Consider the following 5,733-nt stretch of genomic DNA (forward strand, 5'->3'; position numbering starts at 1 on the left):
ATGGTGTCGGCAATCGGTCGGCCAGCAGTATAAGGTTTTGTTCAGTGGTTAGCGATGTTGTTGAAAGACCATTGCTACAATATGGCACATGGAGAGTTGATCTGACCCTTGCAGAAGAAAAGAAATCAAGGTATAGATTGAGCCATGAAATTAAATTGTAACAAAATAGAAAACGTGTTTAATGCCATAAAGTTTATATATAAAGTTATTATGTTGAGTCAACCTCTTATATTCTGTTAAAAACTCCATAGGCCTATATTTGCTGAGCAACAGTGGATAATGAATCTAATTTGTATGTACAGGATGAAAAGAACATTGCAAAACTCTTTACAGATTTACTCTTCAGCAAAGCCAAATGAACGGTGAGTCCCTTAAAGGACTTCTCAGCTAAGCTGACAATGGTGACATTGCAGTACCATGGTGTTCCTGAAACAGCATGGTGCTATTGGCAAGGTCATGGGTTCAAATCCCATCCTTCTGAAAAAGAAGTGCACTTAACTGTATTGAATCTGCACTTCAAATCTTAAAAGTATTTACTTAAAAAAACTATTCTTGCAGATAATATAATATTAACAAAATAAAAGTCTACTTAAAGAGAATACTCTTTCATGACTATGTATCTTAACACACTTAAGTACATTATTAAAAAAGTCACTTCAACGTTTTACTTTAAAGTACATTTGAAATCGTTTTGTTTGAATATTTTTTGTCATACTTTAAAGAAGTACCCTTATTTTGATGGGTTGACTAAATTAATTATACGTTTAACTAACTTAATAATAATTTTAACTGTAGTTTGTTATTTGGTATTACATTAAAAGTTAATATGTTTTAAAAGAACAAAATTGCAACTTCATCATTACAAATGTGTAATTACAAATATATTTAAATACATCACATACAAGTTTTAATAGAAATGGCATTAAAGTTTATTTTAGTTTACCATAAATAGTCAGCACATGAAATATCATATAAAGATGTACTAAAATACTAATTCTTAAATTCAGCTATTGCATTTCATTTAAATGAACTATAATACATTTTCACTGAATTAACATGAAATCATTGCATTCAGTTTGCACTTAAGTATTTTAAAGTACATTATAGTATAGCACTATTGAATAATATGTTTAAAATGAGACATTACATGGAGCGGGTCACCTTAAGGATGCAGCAATTTTGAAATCACATGACTAGCTGAATACTACTTGCATACTATTATGGTAACGCCCTGTTATTAACCCATATGCTTTTGTGGGTGACTTTGAATCGAACATTTCTGCAATGGCATGGGTGACTGCTACATTCACTCCACCAGGTGTCAGTATCAAGTAGGCCTAAATAATTCCAATACGAATGTTATATTTGCAAGCACAACATCAACCAAAAAATTGCATGAGTGCATGTTTAAGCCAACTAGAAATTTTAGAAGGACTCAGTCACCGAACATTTTTTAGTTGGAGAGATCTTCTTTTTTTTTTTAAAGTAATGTAGGCCTACTTTATATGCACAGCCATGTATCATTTGAGAGAAGTCACGCAATCACTAGAAGTACTTAAGGATAAACCCTTTGAATGTGGTTCTTCTCCACAACAGCTGTGAATGGAGAGTAACAGTAAGCTGAGTTCAAGCCACAAGATCGTATTTACAGAATGAATGACTTACCCCTCCCTCTCCCCCCACCCCAACCCAACCCCCCCAGTACTGTGAGACGGCTACATGTAAAGTAATACAGTGGGTTTTGTGCTGATGCCTTGCTGTGTGTCTGAGCAAGTCTGGTGCAGTGGGCTGACCTTCTCTCTCTCCTTGCTCCGCACTGGGCAGCACTTAAATTCACTGTACCTCTGCCAGCTTGCTCTTCTTTGGAGCCGTCTGCCTGCCCGTCTGTGTGAACCCACTGACCATGAAAAAAGTACCCCCCCCCCCCCCCACCCCTTCAGACTCTATAGAGACAATGCCTGTCAGTGTTATCTGTCTGGCTCAACCTGCCTAGCCTGCTGAGTAGATGTTGAGATGGTGGTCCCCGCTGCTTCATTCAGGAACAATATCAAATGATCTGAAGGAGGAGCATTTCATGTTGGCCCTGAACCATTTAGATGGTTTAGATGCAATAATATGTTGATTCCTGTTGGTACCGCGGTGCAGTGGGTGCTCGCAACACTAGAAAGTTTTGATGTTGATGACTCATGTTGTACTACACAGATTTTTATCCAATCAAATGGTTTCTAGAATGAGAATGCCCCGCCCCTTAATACCCCCTGCAGCCAAACTAGCAAGTAGCAAATCACACTTCTAGTTTAAACAGGAAATGCAAACTGTGTTCAACTAGTTATTTTATAGATTTATATCAGTTGATTATAGGCCTATATGTTGTTGTTAACGGTAAAGCCTACAGGGTGCAAAATGGCATCCCATAATGCTTGAAATGTTACCATATTTTGTGGTGAAGATCTCTCAGTCGTACTTTTTAAAGCGAATAATACATATATGAATAATACAATTGAGTAAAAAAATAATGGATTCAAAATGCACGTATTGCTAATTAAATTGATTATTCCTGTAATATATGAAATGTCTTTCCACCAGGCATACACACAACACAAAGGACCTTTCTGATTAAGTAACTCAATACGATCCACTTCCATAATGCATTGACATTTGTGTAAACGCGGTCCTTCATTTAGCATGCGAGACAAGGACTGCCATCATTCTGTCAGCTACCATTAATAAAAACTGGACACAATGCTTTCCTGTTGGAATTTCATAAAATGGATACTGGGTGTGGGTGAGATAGAGAGAAAGAGAGTTTGTGTCTTTGTGCAATGATTTGTTTCTCTTGTAGCTTATTTCATGATGTGTTATCAAACTGTCATCAGTCAAATGTTATGTTTTGCCATTCAGTGTTGCTATGCGGTATCAAGTTTTGAGTCTGTTTAAAAATCCTCCTCCGACTGACGTCCATGTTGGGTTTCCATGTTAGAAAGTGGTGAAATCAAAAGGTTTATGGGAAACTTCTTACCACTATTTCATACATTAAGAACAAAGTCATGGTGGGTCCCGCCTGGGAATGTCATCTGCGTAAAACGTTTGACTTGATTTTTCCACACCCAAGCTTAATGTCGATGTGTGTGTCGCTATCTTCGGAAAGAAAAAGAAAATAAGAAACACTTCACTGATACTAATTGCAAAATAAACCGCAAATCTGTTCATAGGAACATTGGGAAAAACAAAATAAAAATAAAATAAATAGGCATATTAATTTGATGTAGCTAATATGCATCCCATTGAACTTGTTTAGAAAATATTTGTATTATTTAATATTATTTTATTAGCCTAATATTAATAACATTTGGTGCATTTTTTATTTAATTTTGTCACCACTTGATTATTAATGAAAACTACAGTACGGTATCTACTACTGTAGTTTTTATGTTCATTATATAGTGCAACAAGAAAGCACAGGCCATTATGGCAAACCCATGCCAGCTTTGTAAGGTGCAATGGAAGTACAATCTTATCAATGGACTGCAAGTTTCAGCTCTTACAAACACTGCCAAATTCTTGCCCTTTATCATATGAGTAGATGCTCACTGAACCATGTGAACAGGGAAACCTCTGCCGTAAATGAAGATGGGGCAGGGTTGGGGATGCTCTCCCCTCTTGTTGGCACAGGGGATTGGGTGGGGTGTCTCTTTACCCGCTGCCTGGCACTGGGCATTTCCAGGAGTGCGTCTTTGCCAGGCCTCAATTATGGGGGAGTCATCCAGAACATATTGTAGCAATTACAGCTCCATATAAATCAATATGCTTCTGCTTAAAAAAGTGATCTGATCCCGCAGCACGCTCTGGATCAAGTCTCCTTCAGGTCCATTTTGATTTCTGTCTCCTTTTCTAAAGGCAAGAGCATTATTTCACAGTTCAAGAATGATTAAGGTCACTGAAACCAGCTTCACATTTTTTATGTAACCATAAACCAGAGCCATCTTGGAGGTTAGTGGAGGCTATTAAGGCTATAGTCTATAGTCAATTTTATTGGCAAACAAGAATTCGGTCTTAATTTGCATAATATATATATATATATATATATATATATTTTTTTTTGCAATTGAAATAATGTTTTATTCTAGATGACAATCGACAAAGTGAAACATCACTCTCTCTCTCTCTCTCTCTCTCTCTCTCTCTCTCACACACACACACACACACACACACACACACACACACACACACACACACACACACACACACACACACACACACACACACACACACACACACACACACACACACACACAGGTTCACTATCTTTGTGGGGACTCTCCATAGACTTAATGGTTTTTATACTGTACAAACGGTATATTCTATCTCCTTACACCAACCCTACCCCTAAACCTACCCATCACAGAAAACTTTCTGCATTTTTACATTTCCAAAAAAACTCATTTTGTATGATTTATAAGCTTGTGTACCCATGGGGACCTCTATTTAGGTCCCCACTGTGACACGAGTCCCCATGAGTCTGTGTGCATTCAGGTTGAAGTCCCCACCGGGAAGTCCCCACCAATTTATTTATTTTACTATATATATATATATATATATATATACCTGCCCACTAGCACCTCACTGCATGCATGCCTATAAATATGATTAATAGGAGTGGATGAAATCCACTACAATCATTAGCGCTTTACAACATTTGTTATATTACGCCATCTTGTGCAGAAAGATGGTACTGCATCTTGCTTATCTTTCTTATTTCTTCTTCTTATTATTATTTAATTATTAGTATAGACGTCATCTTCATTAAATGATTATACAATTATTGAGCTGGAAAGACGGACAGAAACAAAGAGAAAAAAGGAGGAAAACACAATGCAATGCCTTCCTTTTTGCTACTACATCAGTGATTTAATGATTTACACCTGACTAATGTCTCTGACAAATTGTAATACCCATTTAGTTGAAAAAAACGTTACACATTAAAAAAATAAAAATTATTATTTAGTCGCATTTTACCTGACCAAATATCCAGACATCTACACCAGCCACACTTTCTGGTACATGTTCTGGTACTCTGGTACTCTAATTGCCTTAAAACTATGCTAACTTTATCTGAGAAGTTTCCCTCAACCAAGTCCAAGACACTTAATTTATATATCGATACTTATAGTGATTAAAAGCAATTTAAAAGGAGGAGAGTTATACTAAGGAAAAACAGCATATATAGAAAGGAATTTGAGAACTTGTTTTCTGAAATGTGAGATGTGTACTATTCCAGGCTACTTAAAGAGGATATATTATTTTCATGTCATGTTATGTGTACGAGGAAGAGAGGCATTAATGAAGTCTAAGGTAACTATAGGGCATGCTAAATAATGATGAATGTGTGTAAAGTGTGTTCACAAGACAGAGTAGCAAAAAAAGTGTGATTGAGTGGAGCTCAAACTCTCTCATGTATCTTCACAATACAGTCCCAGCACTTTTCTCCCTCATATATGGATGAACTATATACACACTCATAATGCACTTGCTTAGGTAAAATAATGGTATATGAAACAGTAATGTATGAACAAACTTGTTCCACAATATGATAGCAAATAAAATAAAAATGCAAGTGTTTTTTTATTATATTATATAAATATTATTATAAATATATTTTATAAAATGTTATTATTATTTTATACATTAATTAAATATTATCAGGTATATTAAGCAAACAAACAAACAAATATT

Source organism: Squalius cephalus (assembly GCF_949319135.1).
Source record: "Squalius cephalus genome assembly, chromosome: 4".
NCBI classification, from domain to species: domain Eukaryota; kingdom Metazoa; phylum Chordata; class Actinopteri; order Cypriniformes; family Leuciscidae; genus Squalius; species Squalius cephalus.